This window comes from Panthera uncia (assembly GCF_023721935.1).
Source record: "Panthera uncia isolate 11264 chromosome B2 unlocalized genomic scaffold, Puncia_PCG_1.0 HiC_scaffold_25, whole genome shotgun sequence".
Classification (NCBI taxonomy): Eukaryota; Metazoa; Chordata; class Mammalia; order Carnivora; family Felidae; genus Panthera; species Panthera uncia.
The window spans coordinates 8699528-8720659 of record NW_026057581.1 but is presented as its reverse complement, the minus strand read 5'-3'; the positions used below and the strand labels follow the sequence as shown (position 1 = coordinate 8720659).

The 21132-nt window shown below is 38.1% G+C and overlaps 1 non-coding gene and 1 pseudogene across 1 annotated transcript; one reads left to right on the top strand and one right to left on the bottom strand.

Annotated features, from left to right (window-relative positions):
* The first annotated feature begins 8376 nt into the window (after nt 1–8376).
* On the top strand, nt 8377–12402 carry LOC125908500 (alpha-ketoglutarate dehydrogenase component 4-like; annotated as a pseudogene).
* LOC125908513 (U6 spliceosomal RNA) lies at nt 9368–9471 on the bottom strand. Its single transcript, XR_007453395.1, has one exon. It is a non-coding gene; the product is annotated as a U6 spliceosomal RNA (small nuclear RNA).
* Nucleotides 12403–21132: the final 8730 nt, after the last annotated feature.

The window sequence follows — 21132 nt, the reverse complement described above, 5'->3', positions numbered from 1 at the left end:
TGCCTCTTGGATTTCAATGCCTATTTCCTTTCCCAGATTGGGGAAGTTCTTGGCTATGATTTGTTCAAGTAGACCTTTAGCCCCTTTCTCTCTCTCTCTCCTTCTGGAATTCCTATGATACGGATATTGTTCTGTTTGATTGCATCACTTAGTTCTCTAATTCTCCCCTTGTACTCCTGGATTTTTTAATCTCCCTTTTTCTCAGCTTCCTCTTTTTCCATAATTTTATCTTCTAATTCACCTCTTCTCCCCTCTGCCTCTTCAACCTATGCTGTGGCTGACTCCATTTTATTTTGCACCTCATTTATAGCATTTTTAATTCATCATGACTATTTTTTAGTCCCTTGATCTCTGTAGCAATAGATTCTCTGCTGTCCTCTATGCTTTTTTTAAGCCCAGCAATTAACTTTATGACAGTTTTTCTAAATTCTTGTTCAGTTATTTTGCTTAAATCGGTTTTGATCAATTTGTTAGCTGTTGCTACTTCCTGGAATTTCTTTTGAGGAGAATTCTTTCATTTCATCATTTTGGGTAGTTTTCTGTCCCTTATGCATTTTAAAAGCTTGTGTGCTCTGCACCTGTGATCACTGCTATAGTAAAGGGGGGGGGGGGGTGTCATACACTCTCCACGTCCTGGCCCTTCAGGAGGCATCTTTTTGGAGATTGTTACTTGCTCTCTGTTGTTGTGACTTTGGTTATTTTATTACCCTACTCTTAGTGATATGTTGGACCCCCAGCAGGTGTGCTTTGATTTGTTCCTTGGAGTACCTCTATAAAGAAAACAGACAAACAGGAGACAAAAACATGCATACACACACAAACAACGCAAACAAATAAAGACAAAAAACTAAAAAAAAAACCCAAAAACACCAACTACAAGTAAATAAGAGGGTGGAGGCGGTGCTGATGGAAAAGCACATACAGAGAAATTATGGGGCGTGGGGGGGGGGGGGGTAGAAAAAATAAACATTGACTAGGCAGAGAGACTAAAAGGCTTAATCTAGAGGGAGAGAAAGGACAATAAAGAAGGGGCAGGGGAAAAGAAACGAAGATAAAGTTACCCAGAGAGAGAAACTATATGCCTTGATTACTCTAGAGAGAGAGAAAGGAATGTAAAGGAGGTGAAGAACATGTATCAAGAGAATGGATTAAATACACCTGTTTAGGCAAACCAATAACCAGAGTAACCAGCCTAGAGGAGGGAAGAGATAAGGAGGAGAAACGGGGAGAAGAATATATATCCAGAATTGACCTTGAGTTAATGCAGGCAATGCTGCCGCACTTGTCTGGAGGAGCTTTCGACAGGGTCTGCCCAGCTCCTGTAGATTCAGTTACCTGGTGTGAAGGGGTGTGGTTTGGTGTAGTCTGGACCCACCTCCACCATGGGCCCCGGGACTGATCCCTGAAGCCCCGGGGGGGTGCGGGGAAGGGCAGAAGGGTGATCCCCTAGTGTCTTCTCCATGGACCTGGACCGGTGGACTCCATTTGAGTAGTCCTTACTGTGCTGCAGGCGCAGAGGGGGTGGTCCTTCTCACTCCGCCAGCTCCCCTGACCCTCCGCTTGGCCAGGATTCAAAGCCCCACTCCGTGCGCTCTGGTACTGGGGAAGCGCCTCTCTCTGCACCTGATATGTGATCCCAGCTGGCTTTGTCTGTGTCACCACACTTCAGAGAGGACTGCCTTCTCCTACTGCAGACTGCACTGCTAACCTCACCGCCAAGCCCCAGGGGTGGCGGCCACAGGCAGGCTTTTTCTTTTCCCACAGCACTTCAGAGAGGGGGCCGCTTTCTCCTACTGCAGACTGCCAGCCACTGAGCCCGGGAGTGGCAGCGCAGGCAGGCTTTGTACTATCCTGCAGCCCTCTAGGAGGGGACCGCTTTCTCCAACTGCGGACTGTGCCCCTGACCTACCGCCAAAGCCAGGACTGGCTCCCCTCCTCCCCAGGTGCACAAACAGGGAACTGGCCCCAGTCCAAAGAAAGCCCCGCAGTTAGAGATAGGATCCCTCTCAGTCTCAGTCTGAGGTCTTTCTCCTGTCCACATATGGTCCTACACTTCCCTAGCCGCTTTCTCTTCCCTTTGTCTCTCCGCAGAAGGGGGTCCCTCCCCTCCATGCCCACGTGGCCTTTTTTATCTCCCCCAGTTCACAATCACCCACCTATCTTTTCTCCAGTTTTCCCATTTTCTTCCTGGTAGATTCAGTCTGTTTTCCTCCCAGACTCTGGGGTTCAAAGTCCTTTGGCTTCAGCACTTCTTTGTTTGAGAGGGGTGGGAAGTATGGATCCCCCTAGTCTCTGCCATATTGACCCCACTCTCCCTGATCTCTCCTTTTCTAAAGGGCAGTTTTGTTGAATGCAGAAATCTTTGTTGACTTTTTTTTTTCTTTCTGAATTTGAAATATATCATTCCACTCTCCCCTAAGTTGAAAAGTTTTGCTGAGAAATCCACCAATAGCATTATGGGGATTTCTTCATATGGAACTTTCTTCTGGCTGCTTTCAAAATTAATGTGTTGTGTTTGACTTTTGACAATTTAATCACATGTTTTGGTGTAGCCCTAATCAGGTTCAACCACTGTTGGGTACTTTAAGTCTAATGGACCAGGATGTAAGTTTTTCCCAAGTTTAAAGAAGCCTTTAACCATTATTGCCTTAAAAATGCTTTTTATCCCTTTTTCTCTTCTTCCTCTAGAATTCCCATAATGTGAATATTGTTTCTTTTCATTATGTCCCATAAGTCCAATAAGTTTTTCTCACTCTTTTTTACTTCTTCCCTCTTTTTGCTCCTGTGACTGGATAATTCCAAATGTCTTGTCATATAGGTCATTAATTCTTTCCTCTGCATGCACTAGTCAACTTTTGAAGCTCTCTATTGAATTCTTCTGTTCCATGTATTTTTCATCTCTATAATTTCTGGGAGTATTTTTTTATGGTCTCTATTTGACCTTATTTTTTCATGCATTGTTCTCCTAATTTCATTTAGTGATCTGTGTGTCCATGTAGTTTATTAAACTACTTTAAGAGAACTTTTCTGAATTCTTTGTGTGACAATTATGAATATACATTTCCTTAGGTTTAATTATTGACACTGCTTTGGTAGTGTCATGTTTACCAGATTTTTTGTCATTATTTTTACATTGGTATCTGTCTATTTGAATAAGCACTTGCCTTTTCCAGACTTCACGATTTCACTTTGACAGAGACTGCTCTTTATCAGTCAGCTCAATTTAGATTTCTGAACATGTCTGCTGGTAACATCTTTATTCTTTTTTTAAATATTTTAACATTTATTTTTGAGAAACATACAGACAATGAGTGGGAGAGGGGCAGAGAGGGGAAGACACAGAATCTGAAGCAGGCTCCAGGCTCTGAGCTGTCAGCAGAGAGCCTGATGTGGGGCTCAAACCCACAAACCAGGAGATCATGACCTGGGCCAAAGTCAGACGCCCAACTGACTGACCCACCCAGGTGCCCCAGTAACCCCGTCTGAGCTCTGAGGTGTGGGGTGGTACCATTGGCTGGGAACAGTTGGAGAGGACTATTAGCTTGGTTCCATCTATGTTGTCACAAATGCTTTATCATGGCTGAATAATATTCCATTATATCTAATATAATATACACACACCACATATTCTTTATCCATTTATCAATTAATGGATTCTCTTACTGCTTTTAAGATTCTCTATCTTTAATTTTTGACATTTTAATTATTATGTGTCTTAGTGTGGACCTCTCTGGGTGCATCTTTTTTGTGCTTCTGTGTGCTTCCTAGACCTGAATATTTGGTTTCCCTCCCGGGCTAGGGAAATTTTCAATTATTATTTCTTCAAATGAATTTTCTGCCCCTGTCTCTGTTTTCCTTTGGGGACACAAAAAATGTGAATATTTGTATATTCAGAGGTCATCTCTTATCCTCATTTTTTTTTAAGTGTTTAAATTTACTTTTAAGAGAGAGAGAGACCGAGCATGAGCTGGGGAGGGGCAGAGAGAGGACACACAGAATCCGAAGCAGGCTCTAGGCTCCAAGCTGTTGGCACAGAGCCTGGTGGTGGGGCTCAAACTCATGGATCAAGAGGTCATGACCTGAGCCAACTTAACTGACTGAGCCACCCAGGCACCCCAACTTATCCTTATTTTTTAAATGTAATTTTTCTTTCTGCTGTCAGCTTGGATGATTTATACTACCTTGTCTTTCAGAGCACAGTTCTTCCACATCATCTAATCTGTTGATTGCCTCTTGTGTTTTTTTTTTTTTCCCGTCTCAGTTATTGTATTCTTTAGCTCTGATTTGTTTTTTCCATCTCTTGGTGTAAGTTTTCACTGAGTTTATTCACTCTTCTCTCAAGAGTGGTGGGCATCTTAATAATCATTATTTTGAACTCATTATCACATAGATTGTGTCCATTTTGTTTAGTGTTTTTTCTGATGATTTGTCTTATTTCATGTGGAACACATTTCTCTCCCTTGTTTTGTCTGACTCTGTGTTTATTTTTATATATTGGGTAAGACAGCTACATCTCCTGTTGTGGCCTTATGTAGAAGGTCATGGCTTATGTAGAAGCTATCCTGTGAGGCTCAGTACTGTAATCTCCCATGGACACCAGAGCCACTCTCTATGGGTATCCCCTGAATGGACTGCATGTACCCTCCTTTTGGAACCAGGCCATGACTGCTGATAGAACATTGGTGGGTGGGGCTAGTCCCTGGCCCAACTGGCAGCAATGCCTGGCCACAGCTACTATTGTGTGTGGGACCCCTGGTGTAGCTAGATGAGAGGCCCAGCTGCACTCTCTGTGGGAATGCTTATGGCTGGGATTGGCCCCTCCAGTGTGGTTGGCTCCAAGACTCACCTATGATTGCTATAGACCTGCTTGTTAGCAGAGCCGGCCCCCTCCTAGCTAGGGCAGGAGTGACATTAAAGAGGCACTAGTCCCTATCAAAGCTATTCCCCAGATGTGGCAAGGCAGGAGCTGCAATGGAGCAGTTCCTGACAGGGCAGGAGGGGGAGCAAGGTGGGTCCACAGGAGGATGCCAGGGCAAGGTGAGTGGTGCTAGCAAGGTAGATGAAAAGTATCCGAACTGGCTCCTTCCAGCACTGGGGCCCCAAGGCAGGATGAAGAAGAGCAATAAAAATTCCACTCACCAGGGAAATTTCCTACAGATCCCTGCCCATCCAGCACATGCCCTAAAATCAGTCAACAAATATCCATCATGTATAGGCCTGGTGCTTTGCAAACTGCTTCTTTTTGTGATGGTTCTCAGAGCAAGTGATATGGTGCATGGGTCCTTGAAGCTGGAGTCTTCATTTCCTAAAGCCCTCTGGGTCTCCCAGCATCAAGCCCCACTGGTTTTGAAAAGCAGGCATTATGGGGGCTCATCTTCCAGGACAAATCTTCCTGGTAGGAGGTGTCAAATTTGGGACTTCAACCCATCACTCCACAGGGAAGGCCTCTGCACCTGTGATATCCCTCCCATTTGTGGGTTGTAACATTGGGGGTTTAGCTCCCAAACATGTTTTCCCCTTCTGCCCTTCTTGAGGTGGCTTTATCTTCTTATCTTTAGCTGTGGAAGAGCTGTTTTGCTAGTCTCCAAGTCTTTCTCACAGTGAGTTGCATTATATTTAGTTGTAGCCGTGGTGTGCCCACAGGACTAAGTGAGTTCAGAATCTTCCTACTTTGCAATCTTTCTTCCTCTTCAGTACCATTCTGTTGTAATTACTATAGCTTTGCAGTTTAGTTTGAAATCAAGAAGCATGACGTCTCTGGCTTTGTTCTTCCTTCTAATTATTGCTATACCTATTTAGGGTCTTTCATGGTTCCATAAAAATTTTAGGTTGATGTTTCAATTTCTATTAAAAATACCATTGCATTTTTTATAAAGTTTGCATTGCAACTATCCATGGCTTTGGGTAGTATGGACATTGTAACAATAACAATATTATCCCGTACCAAGAAAACAAGGTATTTGTCCATTTGTTGTATTCAATTTCTTTCACCAAGGTCTTATAGTTTTTATTGTACATCTTTCACCTTCTCTGTTAAATGTATTCCTAAGTTTTTCATTGTTTTTGATAAAACTGTAAGTGGCATAATTTTGTTTCAGATATTTTTTGGTAGTGTAGAGAAATGCAACAGATTTTTTTAAGTTTATTTTTTAGAAAGAGAATGAGCAGAGTGGAGCAGAGAAAGAGTGAGAAAGAGAATCCCAAGCAGGCCGTTCACACTGTCAGAGCAGGGCCCAACATGGGACCCAATCTCATGAACCATGAGATCATGACCTGAGCTGAAGTCAAGAGCCAGATGCTTAACCAACTGAGCCACCCAGGCACCCCTGAAACCTGGTTTTTAAGTGTTGATTTTATATCCTGCAACTTTACTAATCTGTTTGATAAGTTCCAATACTTTTTGGGTGAGTCTTTAGGATTTTTCATATGTAAGATCATATCGGTTGCAAATGACAATTTTACTTTTTCCTTTCCAATATAGATTGCTTTTATTTCTTTGTCTGGTGCCTAATTTCTCTATAGCTAGGACTTCTAGTACTATGTTGCCTAAGAGTGATGATAGTAGGCAACTGCGTCTCATTCTGATCTTACGGGAAAACCTTTGAATTATTCACTGTTGCACATATTAGGATGTGAGATTATTATAAGTGGTTTTAAATATGTTGAGATATCCTTTTAATTCCAAATTTTTGTAGATGTTTATCATGAAAAAATATATTCTGTCAAATGCTGTGCATCTATTGAGATTTGATTGTATGATTTTTATTTCATTCTATTAATGGTATTTATTGATTTACATATTTAAACTGCTTCTACTTTATGCAATTTAGTGGTATATGATCATAATCTCTAAGGACCCGATGTATTTCTGTAGTGTAAGTTGTAATGTCTGGTTTTTCACTTCTGATTTTACTTTTATTGAGTGTTTCCTCTTTCTTGAGTTAGTGTAGCTAAAATTTCATCAACTTTGTTTATTTAAAAAAAAAACAGTTATAAATGGTGCTGGGAGAACTGGACAGCAACATGCAGAAGGTTGAAACTAGACCACTTTCTCACACCATTCACAAAAATAAACTCAAAATGGATAAAGGACCTGAATGTGAGACAGGAAACTATCAAAACCTTAGAGGAGAAAGCAGGAAAAGACCTCTCTGACCTCAGCCATAGCAATCTCTTACTCGACACATCCCCAAAGGCAAGGGAATTAAAAGCAAAAGTGAATTACTGGGATCTTATGAAGATAAAAAGCTGCTGCACAGCAAAGGAAACAACCAACAAAACTAAAAGGCAACCAACGGAATGGGAAAAGGTATTTGCAAATGACATATCGGACAAAGGGCTAGTGTCCAAAATCTATAAAGAGCTCACCAAACTCCACACCCGAAAAACAAATAACCCAGTGAAGAAATGGGCAGAAAACATGAATAGACACTTCTCTAAAGAAATGGGCAGAAAACATGGATAGACACTTCTCTAAAGAAGACATCCGGATGGCCAACAGGCACATGAAAAGATGTTCAATGTCTCTCCTTATCAGGAAAATACAAATCAAAACCACACTCAGATATCACCTCACACCAGTCAGAGGGGCCAAAATGAACAAATCAGGAGACTATAGATGCTGGAGAGGACGTGGAGAAATGGGAACCCTCTTGCACTGTTGGTGGGAATGCAAATTGGTGCAGCCGCTCTGGAAAGCAGTGTGGAGGTTCCTCAGAAAATTAAAAATAGACCTACCCTATGACCCAGCAATAGCACTGCTAGGAATTTATCCAAGGGATATAGGAGTACTGATGCATAGGGGCACTTGTACCCCAATGTTTATAGCAGCACTCTCAACAATAGCCAAATTATGGAAAGGGCCTAAATGTCCATCAACTGATGAATGGATAAAGAAATTGTGGTTTATATACACAATGGAATACTACGTGGCAATGAGAAAGAATGAAATCTGGCCGTTTGTAGCAACGTGGATGGAACTGGAGAGTGTGATGCTAAGTGAAATAAGTCATACAGAGAAAGACAGATACCATATGGTTTCACTCTTATGTGGATCCTGAGAAACTTAACAGAAACCCATGGGGGAGGGGAAGGAAAAAAAAAAAAAAAGAGGTTAGAGTGGGAGAGAGCCAAAGCATAAGAGACTCTTAAAAACTGAGAACAAACTGAGGGTTGATGGGGGGTGGGAGGGAGAGGAGGGTGGGTGATGGGTATTGAGGAGGGCACCTTTTGGGATGAGCACTGGGTGTTGTATGGAAACCAATTTGACAATAAATTTCATATATTAAATAAAATAAAATAAAATAAAATAAAAACAGTTATGGTTATCTCTGTGGCTACCAAGTACCCCAGAAGCTGCCCCATCTCAGAGTCATAATGGGCACCAAGATGGCATCTACCAGCAAGGTCATTCAGCAAAGCCACATATTCCATTAAGGTTCCCTGACAGAAGACACCATTCTTTTCAAATATTTACTTTGAGAGAGAAAACATGTTCAAGAGAGAGAAGAAGAGAGAATCCTAAGCAGGCTTCACACACAGCACAGAGCCTGACACCGGGTTCAATCCCACGTGAGATCACTACCTGAGCCAATATCAAGAGTCTGATGCTCAACCGACTGAGCCACCCAGGAGCCCCCAGAAGAGACAATTCTAGAGTCAGTGTATCAGAAGCTTTGTGATCAGTAGGACAACCATCTCAGTCTTCTTCAATTTCACAGCATTCTAAGGGAGGTAAATCACCAGACTTGCTGATGCATCTGGATCCACCAGATACTACACAAATAATAAAAGCGTTACCTCAGAAATACAGAAAGAAACTTGTGTCTCAAGAAGAAATTGAATGTATCCAATGTGGAGGTCCAGAAAAGTCACTGACCATGTGGCTGCTGTTTGTCATCAAACAAAAGAATAGTCCTTACGATAAAGGACTTCCAATATGGCACATGAGAAATTATACTTTAATCAACTTCAATAAATATTCCGTAAAAAAAAAAAACAAACAGAAAATTTAGATGAACACTTGCATCCCCTAATAGATGTATCTTGGTCAGTTTTTCCAAAAGAGTACCTATTTGTTTACATGCTTACTAAAGTATACGTTTTTTAAAAAGTTACCAATTGATTTCTATCTACTAGTCTCTCATTTCCACTCTGATCTCTGTTGTCCTTTCTTTTGCTAACTGTAGACTTTGTTTGTTCTCCCTTTTCTAATTCTTGAAGTGTAAAGTTAGGATACATCTTTGAGATGTTTTGCTTTCTTTTTTTTTAAATTTTTTTAAGTTTATTTATTTATTTTGAGAAGGGGGAGGGATGGAGGGAGAGAGAGAAACATCCTGCACTGTCAGAGCAGAGCCCCACACAGTGCAAAAATACAGAACGCTTCGCAAATTTGCTTGTCATCCTTGCACAGAGGCCATGCTAAACTCCATATCGTTCTGGTTTTAGCATATGTGCTGTCAAAGCAAGCACAAGCTGTTTTACCTTTCTTAAAATATGAATTTATGCTATTAATTTCCCTCTCACAACTGCTTTTACAACATCTCATAGGTTTTGTTATGTTGTGTTTCCATTTTCCTTTGTTTCTATAATTTCTTATTTTTTATGGAAGTACAATTAGCATTAATTTCAAGTGTACAATATGATTCAACAATTCTATACATTATTCATGTTCATCACAATAGGTGTACTTTTAATCTCCTTGGTCTTTTTCACTCCTCCCAGTATCCACCATCCCTCTGGCAACCATGAGCTTGTTCTGTGTATTTAAGTCTGTTTTTGTGTATTTCCTTTTCCTTTGTCCTTTTTTTTCTTAAATTCTGCATATAAGTGAAATATAGTATTTGCCTTGTCTGACTTACTTTGCTTAGCATTATACCTTTTTGGTCCATCCATGTTGTTCCAAATGTCAAAATCTTTTTTTTTAATGACTGAACAAAATTCCATTGTAAAATATACCACATCTTCTATATCCATATTTATGGATGGACACTTGTGTTGCTTCCATATCTTGGATATTGTAAATAATGCTGCAATAATTATAGTGGTGCATCTATCTTTCCAAATTAGTGTTTTCACTTTTTTGGATAGATACCAAGTAGCAAAATTATTGGGTAATTCTACTTTTAGCTTTTTAAGGAAACTCTGATTGTTTTCCATAATGGCTGCACCAGTTTGCATTCTTAGACATGTCTCCTCAAGCAAAGGAAACAAAAGCAAAATAAAACTGTTGGGAATACTCCAAAATAAAAACTTTTGCACAGTGAAGCAAGCCATCAACGAGGCAGGCTACTGAATGGGAGATGATATTTGTAAATGACATAGCTGATAATGGGTTAGTAGCCAAAATATATAAAGATCTGGTACAACTTAAAAGAACACAATCCAATTAAAATGGGCAGGACCTGAATAGACATTTTTCCAAAGAAGGCTACAAGTAGCCAACAGACACATGAAAGATGTTTAACATCATAATCATCAAGGAAATGCAAATCAAAATCTCAATGATCTATCACCTTATTCCTGTCAGAATGGCTAGAATCAAAAGGAAGAAATAAGTGTTGAGGAGGATGTGGAGAAAAGGGAACCATCATGCCCTCTTGGTGCTTCTATATGTGTTTTCTATTTCCTTTCAATTTTTTGACCCATTGGTTGTTCAGGAGTGTGTTGCTTAATTTCCACATATTTGTAGTTTTCCAAATTTTTTTTATGTTGTTTATTTCTAGTTGTTGACTCCATTATGGGTTGGAAAGGGTATTTGGTATGATTTCAATCTCCTTAAATTTTTAAAGACTAGTGTGTGTCTTATCATATGATCAATTATTGAGAATGTTCTGGGGGTATTTGAGAAGAACATGTAATCTGCTTTTGAATAGAATGTCTGTTAGGTCCGTTTGTTCTATTTGTTTCACAGTGGTTCAGGTCCAAAGTTGATTGATTGACCTACCATTGCTGACATTGAGGTTCAGAATCCCCCATTGTTGCATTTTTATCTATTTCTCTCTCCAGATTTGTTAGTACTTGCTTACTATATTAGGTATCTGATGTTGGGTGTATGTATATTTACAATGGTTATATATCCTTGTTCAATTGACCCCTATAACATTATATAATGACCTTACACTTCTTTTGTTACTATTTGGCTTAAAATCTCTTTTGTCTGATATAAGTATAGCTATTCCTGCTTTATTATGGTTTCCATTTGCATGGAATACTTTTTTAAATCCCTTCACTTTGAGTCTATGTGTATCATTAAAGCTGTAGACTTTTGTGGGCAACATATAGTTGAGTCTTCTCTTTTTTTAATCTACCCAGCTACTCTGTGCCATTAATTTGTGAACTAATTTAATTTAGGGTATCTCTGTTGGTTAAGCACGGGACTCTTGATTTTGGCTCAGGTCATGATCTCATGGTTATGAAATCAAGCCCCACATTGGGCTCCCCACTGAGCCTGGAGCCTGCTTAAGATTCTCTCCCTCGCCTCTCCCTCTGCACCTCCCCCGCTCATGTTCTTTCTCACAAAAAGACTTCGTTTATATTGAGTTTTTATTGATATCTAATAGCTTACCAATGCTATATTATTAAATATATTCTGATTATTTTGTATTTCCATTGTTTCTCTTTTCCTCCCTTTGCCTACATTTGTAACCTGGTAATTTTCTGTGGTATTCTCTGGTTTTCCTTTCTTTCTTTTTTTTTAATGAGGCATAATTGACCTATAACACTGTGTAAGTTTTAGGTATACAGTTGGTTGATGTATTTATATATTCAAATATGTATATGTATGTTCTTTATCCATTTATCCATTCACAGATGTTTCGACTCTTTTAATATATTGACTATGTTGAATAAATTTGCAGTGAATGTTGGTATGCAGATCTCTTTTAGATACTGATTTCAATTACATATATATACAGATATAGTCTATGCAGTCTATATACATATAATCTATCTACAGATATAGACTAAAGAGTAAGATTGCTAGATCATGTAGTAGTTCAATTTTTTAATTTTTTAAGGAACTTCCATATTGTTTCAAAAATGGTTGCGCTATTTTACATTCCCACCAGCAGTGTATAAGGATTCCCTTTGTCCACATCTTCGGCAACATTTTTTATTTGTTGTCTTTTCTATGAAAGCCATTTTAACAGGTGTGAGGTTATACCTCATTGTTTTTGATGTGCCTTTCCCTGATGATTAGTGATGTCAAGCATCCTTTAATGTAACAGTTGCCATTTGTGTGTCTTACATGGGAAAATAACATTCAGGGTTTTTTGCTCATTTTTCACCTGGATTACTTGGTTTTTTGCTATTGACTTGCATGAGTTCTTTTGGATACTAGCTCCTTATTCAATATAAAGTTTGTGAATTTCTCCCATTCTTTAGGTTGACTTTTCATCCTAATGATTCATTGATTGCTTCCTTTGCTGTGAAGAAGCTCTTTAGTTTAATGTAGTCCCATTTATTTATTTTTATATTGCCTGTGCTTTGGGGGACTTATCCAAGAAACCATCACTTACACCACATTCAAGGACTTTTTTCTATGTTTTCTTCTAGGAGTTTTATGGTTTCAGGTCTTATACTTTAATCTTTGACACATTTCAACTTAATTTTGTGAGTAGTGTAAGATAAGGTTCTAGTTTCATTCTTTCACATGTGAATATCTACTTTTTTCAACACCATTTATTGAAGACTATCCTTTTCCCATTGTGTGTTTTTGTCACCCTTGTCACAATTAGTTGACTTAATATGGGATTTTATGTCTGGGTTTCCTATTCTGTTCCTTTCATCTGTATGCCTGCTTTTAATGCCAGTACCATAGTGTTTTGGTTATTATAGCTTTATAATATAGGCTGAAATTAGGTATTGTGATTCTTCTCTTTTCTAGTATTGCTCCCACTATTTGCAGTTTTTTGTGGTTCCATAAAAATTTTAGAATTGTTTCTTTTATTTTGATGAAAAATGCCACTGGAATAACTTTGATGGGGGTTGTATTGAATCTATACATCACTTTGGGTAGTATGAACATTTCCACAATATTATTTTTCCAGTCCAAGAACATGGGGTATCTTTCCATTTCTTTCTCTTCAATTTCTTTTATCAATGTCTTAAAGTTTTCAGTACACAGGTCTTACATTTCCTTCATTAAATTTATTTCTAAGTATTTTAGTGTTTTTTATACTATTGTAAATAATATGGCTTTCTTATTTCTTTTTTTAGGGAGTTTATTCTGTATGTTCATTTTGTTATCTGCAAATTAACTGAATTAATTTATTCTACAAGTTTGAGTGGAGTCTTGGGTTTTCTGTGTATAGATCTGCAGAAGTAATTTTACTTCTCTTTTAATGTGGATTATTTTTATTCTTCTTGCCTAATTGGTCTGGCTAAGATTTCCAGTACTCTGTTGAATAGAAATGGTGACAGTGGGTAATTTTGTTGCTCTTGATCTTAAAGATAAGGATTTTAACTTTTCATCACTACGTATGAGGTTAGCTATGGGTTTATCATACATGGGCTTTATTGTGCTAGAAATATTCCTTCTATAACCAATTCATTGATCGTTCTCATGAAAGAATGTATTTTGTCAAATATTTTTTCTGCGTCTATTGAGATAACCATATGAATTTTATCTTTCATTAATGTGGTATATATCATTTTTGGATTTGTGAATGTTAAATAATCCTCTTACCACAGTTAGAAATCCTACTTGGTCATGCAGTATGATCCCTTTAATGTGCTATTGAATTATGTTTGCTAATATTGTATTGAGAATGTTTGAATCTATATTCATCAGGAATATTGGCCTGCAATTTTCTACTCCTGTGGAGTCCTTCCCCTATTTTGGTATCCAGGTAATTCTGACATTGTCAAATGAGTTTGGAGGTAGTATCCCTTTTATTATTTTGAAATAGTTTGAGAAGAATTGGTATTAATTTTTCTAAACGTTTGGTAGAATTCACCAGGGAAACCATATGGTCCTGGGGTTTTCTGTGTTGAGAGGGTTGTTTTTTTGTTTGTTTGTTTTTTTGTCTTTTTCTTTTTTTAACTAGTGATTCAATCTTATTCATTATTTGTCTCTTTAGATATTTTCTTTCTTCCTGAGTTAGGGTTTGTAAGTCATATGTGTCTAAGAATTTACCCATTTCTTCTAGATTATCCCATTTGTTGGCATATAATCATTCAGAGTAGCCTCATAATCCTCTCTATACCCTTTCTATAATGTCTCCTCTTTCATGTCTGATTGAATCTTCTCTCTTCTTAATCTTGCTAAAGGTTTGTCAGTTTTGTTTATCTTTCCAAAAAACTAGCTCTTAGTTCTGTGGATTTTTTTATTGTTTTTCTGGAGTCCATTTCATTTATTTCTCCTCTGATCCTTGTTATTTTCCCTTTTATGATAAATTTAAGCTTAGTTTGTTCTTCCAGTTTTTAAGGTATAAAGTGAGACTGTTTGAGATCTTTCCTGTGTCTTAATGAAGGTATTTGTGACTATAACTTTCCCTCTTAGAGCTGCATTCGCAACATCCCATAGGTTTTGATATATTGTGTTTCCATCTTCATTTTTTTCAAGATATTTCTTGATTTCCCTTTTGATTTCTTCTTTGACCCATTGGTTGTACAGAAGCATGTATTTTAGTCTCCAACTTTTTGTGATGTTTCCAGCTTTCCTACTGCTAGTGATTTCTAGTTTCGTTGCATTGTAGTTTGAAAAGATACTTGGTGTAATATCAATCTTACATTTGCTAAGATATGTTTTGTGACCTATTATGTAAACTCTCCCGGAGAGTGTCCCTGTGTGCTTGGAAGGAATGTGTACTGCTACTGTTGGATGGAAATTTCTGTATATATCTGTTAGGTCTATTAGTGTAAAATGTCCTTCAAGTCCATTGTTTCCTTATTGATTTTCTGCCTGAATAATATCCATTGTTGAAAATAGTGTACTGAAATCCCTATTATTGCATTGCTGTCTACTTTTTGCTTCACATCTGCTAATAATTTTTAAATCTATTTAGGTGCTCCAATTTAGGGGCTTATATGTTTAGAATCATTATATCTTCTTGATAAATATACTTTGTGTCTTAAAGTGTGTTTTGTCTTGAGCCCCTGAGTGGCTCAGTCAGCTGAGCATCCAACTCTTGATTTCAGCTCAGATCATGATCCCAGCAGAGTGGGATCAAGCCCCATGTCAGGCTCTGTGCTAAGCATGGAGCCTACTTAAGATTCTCTTTCTCCCTCTGCCCCTCTCCCCAGCTTGCTCACTCTCTAAATTTTTTTTTTAAAGTCTATTTTGTCTGATAAAAGTATAGCTACCCTCATGTTCTTTTGGTTTTCATCGGGCTGAAATAGATTTTTTTTTCAGCCTGTAAATGTCCTTAAAACTGAAGAGTCTCTTGTAGGTAGTATATAGTTGGGTTTTATTTTTTCATCCATTCAGCCACTCAGTGTGTTTTAATTATAGAATTAAAACATTTACATTTAAAGTAATTATTGACAAGAATTTATCACCATTTTACTGCTTTCTTATACTTTGTAGTTTCTTGTTTCCTTCTACTCTTGCTGTATTTCTTTGTAGGTTGATGAATTTTATTGTAGTGGTATGCCTTAGTTCTTTTTATTGTTTTTGTACGTGTTACAGATTTTTTGCTCTGTGGTTATCATGAGGCTTTAATAATACATCTTATAGATATAACTATTTTAAGCCCATAACAACTTATATTGCATAAGTAATTTCTACACATTTAATTTCAACCTCCCCACAATATGTTGATTTCTGAATTTACATTTTTATATTGTGTGCCTATTAATTAACAATAATGTTGTTCAACATTTTTGTCTCAATCAATATTTTTACTTCTCATCTACCATTGCACTATTAAACTATTTTGATTTTGACTACATATTTACCTTTACCAGGAGTTTTATACTTCTATCTATTTTCACTTTACTGATTACAAACCTTTTGTATTTGGTTGAAGATTTTCCATTAGCATTCCTTATAGTGCAGCTTTAGTGGTGATAAATTCACTTATGTCTGTCTGGGAAATTATTTTTCTGTCATTTCTGAGTGACCACTTTGCTGGGTAGAATATCCTTGGTTGACTTATTTTTGAACATTTGAATATACCTACTACTCTCTCCTGGCCTTCAAAGTATTTTCTGAGAAATCTGCTTTATAGTTTTATTGGGATTCTCTTGCGTAAAATATTCTTCTTTATCTTGCTGCTTTCAAAAATTCTAACTTTGTCTTTGATTTCTGAGAACTTGATTATAATGTGTCTAAATGAAGATCTGTTGGATTGAATCTGAGAATCTTTTAGCTTCCTGTACCTGGATGGCCACATCCCTTCCCATATTTAGGAAGTTTCCAACCATTATTCTTTGAATAAGTTTTCTTTCCCTTTATTCCTCACTTCTTATTCTGAGACTCTTATAATGTCAGATTTTCTTTAGGATCTTTTTCTGGAATATTACTGTTTCTTTGGTGATGTCATGTTTCCTTGTTTGTGTGTGTGTGTGTGTGTGTGTGTGTGTGTGTGTGTGTGTTTCTAATGGCTTTGTATTAATGGCTGTACATCTGAGGGTGCAGTCACCTCTCCCGGTATTTTCAGCCAGGCTTCAGTGAGTCAAGACTTTCACCTAGCAATGTCTACAAGGACACCTCTTTGGTGTCTTTTGTTCCTGAGAAAGCACAGTGGCAGAGTCTCCATTTCACTCCATTCAGCTGAGGTTGATGTTTTCCCAACTAAATTTATGACTGCAGAGGATGTGTGGGTGGTAATGGCTGGTAGAGCTCTTGGGATCTTTAGAGGTAAAGGCTGCTGGATGCTTTCTGTTCTTCTCCAATGATGGTCTGTTAAAGTTATGTGTTGGAACCTGGAGTGCTAGGAAGAGAAGAGAGGCTGCAAGGCAATGATATTCAGTGTTGTGAACTGAGACTCAGGGACAGCCCTGGAAATTACTGGCAGAGCCATGACCTGAACCCAGGATGGAGCTTAGGGCAGTGTTATCACCCCAAGGCAGAATGAATCAGAGCTTTGATGTGGGATGAAGGGTATATTTCGGGGCAGCCGCTGCATAGTTCTAGCTATGATAGGTCATAGACCTTGACTTGTCAGTGGAGGGTGGGGCTCAACAAAGTTGCAGTAGCTCTGCAATGACAATCCAGAGCTGCAACCTGGAACACAGTGGGTGGGGCTCAGAGTGGCAGCAGCAACCAAAATGGCAACAAAGCATGGCTTGAGATCTTGGAGTTGGGGCTTATGTTGGTGGAGGCTGCCCTAGTAATGGCAAGACAGAGCCATGATGTCCAAGTTCCTCTCAGGGTTGGAAAAAGTTCTGTTGTGTTTTTTTTTTTAATAATTATATCCCCCCTTCTATCTCCCTTTTCCTTCTGAAATCTCATTTTTCCTAATATTTGTTCTTTTAATGGAACCCATAGATCACAGGTGTGTTTGGTTCTTTTTCATTCTTTTTACTTTGTTCTACTCTAGCTGGGTTACCTCAGAATTCCTGTTCTCTAGCTCACTTATTTTGTCTTCCATTTGCTCTACTCTGATGCAGATTCTCTCTCTTGCACTTTTCATTTCATTCATTGAATTCTTTTTTTTCTCTTTTTTTTTTCCCAATATATGAAGTTTATTGTCAAATTGGTTTCCATACAACACCCAGTGCTCATCCCAAAGGGTGCCCTCCTCAATACCTATCACCCACCCTCCTCTCCCTCCCACCCCCCATCAACCCTCAGTTTGTTCTCAGTTTTTAAGAGTCTCTTTCATTCATTGAATTCTTTAGCTCCAAAACTTTTTGGTTATTTTTAATGATATTCATCTCTTTGACAAATATCTCATTTTGTTATTTTTTTTTTTTTCTGATTTCAGTGAATTGTCTTCCTGAGTTTTCTTGTAGCTCATTTGTATTTTCACAAAAGTATTTTGATTTCCTTATTGGCTAAATCACATAGTTCCATTCCCCTGGGCTTGATTATTGAATTATTGTTATCTTTTGGTAATGACAAATTTCCTTGATTTTTTTTAACTGTTTTTGTACTTTTCAATTGCCACTTTCATATTTGAAATGCCAGACACCTCTTAGATCTTTACTAGAGCTTTCAGACTGAATATACTTTTTATTGACGTCTGGAGTTTCTCAACCTTCTTGGTTTTCTAGAAGAGGGTGCGATAACTGAAGTTGGTGGTTTCTCTATAACCCACAGGTCCTGGTTTGTTTTTCTGACAGCACTCAGTATACTAGACTTGCTCCCATTGCAGTGGGTGATTCACACAAAGAATTGGCCACAGGATGGAAAATTATGGGTTTAGCATGGGGTCCATGGGATCAGTGAGTTCCTGTGAACTCAATGGGGGAGATCCTTGGATATGGTACCTTCAGAGTTTGGTGAGTGTAATCTGTGATGAAGTTCTAAATGCAATCAGCAGGAACTGCCTCCTTTTAAATATCCTTTAGTCTTCCAATATTTGCCAATCTTCCCCCATTCTTAGAGGTTCCACCTCAGTATGCTTGTTGCTGCCAAAGAGAAATGAGTTTCTCCAATGTGTTATCCACACAACTAGGTAGCTAGGCACCTGTTCAGTGCTCTCCTTTCCCTGTGAGAGAAGTCACTACTGATAGATAGATAGATAGATAGATAGATAGATAGTTAGTTAGTTCAGCCCAGTGCAATGTTGACTCAAAGGAGGTGGCAGTTCGGGGAAAATCCTCTTACCATCTCCACTGTAACCAAATTCACTCATATATATAGACATATAGAGATGTATAGAGAGAGAGCATGTGAGTGTGCCATAATTGTTTTGTTTTATAGATCCATTGTTCCTTGTTTCCTGTCTTCTTTCTTTTGTGTGTTTTGATGTGCTATATATATATGCTTTGACTTTTTTATTATGTTCTTTTGTAAATTACTACATGTTTTTCCCCTTTGGTTATCATAAAACTTATACAAAATATTTTAAAATTATAACACCCTATTTTTTATTTTTTTACCTTTATTTTTTATTTTTCAAAATTTACACCCAAGTTAGCATATAGTGAAGCAATGATTTCAGAGGTAGATTCCTTAATGCCCCTTACCCATTTAGCCCATGCCCCTTCCCACAACCCCTCCAGCAACCCTCAGTTCTCCATATTTATGAGTCTCTTATGTTTTGTCCCCCTCCCTGTTTTTATATTATTGTTGTTTTCCTTCCCCTATCTTCATCTGTTTTGTCTCTTAAAGTCCTCATAGGACTGAAGTCATACAATTTTTGTCTTTCTCTGACTAATTTCACTTAGCATAATACCCTCCAGTTCCATCCACATAGTTGCAAATGGCAGGATTTCATTCTTTTTGATTTCTGAGTAATACTCCATCGTATATATATACACCACATTTTCTTTATCCATTCATCCATTGATGAACGTTTGGGCTCTTTCCATACTTTGGCTATTGTTGATAGTGCTGCTGTAACTATGGGGGTGCATGTGTCCCTTCAAAACAGCACACCTGTATCCCTTGGATAAATGCCTAGTAGTGCAATTGCTGGGTCGTAGGGTAGTTCTATTTTTAGTTTTTTGAGGAACCTCCATACTGTTTTCCAGAGTGGCTGCACCAGCTTGCATTCCCACCAACAATGCAAAAGAGATCCTCTTTTTCCGCATCCTCGCCAACATCTGTTGTTGCCTGAGTTGTTAAGGTTAGCCACTCTGACAGGTGTAAGGTGATATCTCATTGTGGTTTTGATTTGTATTTCCCTGATGATGAGTGATGTGGAGCATTTTTTCATGTGTCGGCCATCTGGATGTCTTCTTTGGAGAAGTGTCTATTCATGTCTTTTGCCCATTTCTTCATTGGATTATTTGTTTTTTGGGTGTTGAGTTTGAGAAGTTCTTTATACATTTTGGATACTAACCCTTTATCTGATATGTCTTTTCCAAATATCTTCTCCCATTCTGTCGGTTGCCTTTTAGTTTTGCTGATTGTTTCCTTCGTTGTGCAGAAGCTTTTTATTTTGATGAGGTCCCAGTAGTTCATTTTCACTTTTGTTTCCCTTGCCTGTGGAGATGTGTTGAGTAAGATCGGCCAAGATCAAAGAGGTTTTTGTCTGCTTTCTCCTCGAGGATTTTGATGGCTTCCTGTCTTACATTGAGGTCTTTCATTCATTTTGAGTTTATTTTTGTGTATGATGTAAGAAAGTGGTCCAGGTTCATTCTTCTGCATGTCACTCTCCAGTTTCCCAGCACCACTTGCTGAAGAGACTGTCTTTATTCCCTTGGATATTCTTTCCTGCTTTGTGAAAGATTAGTTGCCCATACGTTTGTGGGTCCATTTCTGGGTTCTTTATTCTATTCCATTGATCTGAGTGTCTGTTCTTGTGCCAGTACCATACTGTCTTGATGATTATAGCTGTGTAGTATAGCTTGAAGTCTGGGATTGTGATGCCTCCTGATTTGGTTTTCTTTTTCAAGATTGCTTTGGCTATTTGGGGTCTTTTCTGATTTCATATAAATTTTAGGATTATTTGTTCTAGCTCTGTGAAGAATGCTGGTGTTACTTTGATAGGGATTGCATTGAATATGTAGATTGCTTTGGGTAGTATCGACATTTTAACAATATTTGTTCTTCCTATCCAGAAGGATGGAATCTTTTTCCATTTCTTTGTGTCCTCTTCAATTTCTTTCATAAGCTTTCTATAGTTTTCAGTGTACAGATTTTTGACCTCTTTGGTTCAATTTATTCCTAGGTATTTTATGGTTTTTGGTGCAACTGTAAATGGGATCGATTCCTTGATTTCTCTTTCTGTTGCTTCATTCTTGGTGTATACCAAAAGCAACAAAAGCTTAGAAAGGGCCAGAGAACACCAGAAACTTCAACTCTACAAACATCATAATGGCAATAAATTCATATCTTTCAGTACTCACTCTAAACGTCAATGGACTAAATGCTTCAATCAAAAGACATAGGGTAACAGAATGGATAAGAAAACAAGATCCATCTATAAACTGTTTACAAGTAGACCTAAAGACACCTACAGATTGAAAATAAGGGGATGCAGAACCATCTATCATGCTAATGGCCAACAAAAGAAAGCCAGAGTAGCCATACTTATATCAGACAATATAGACTTTAAAATAAAGACTGTATCA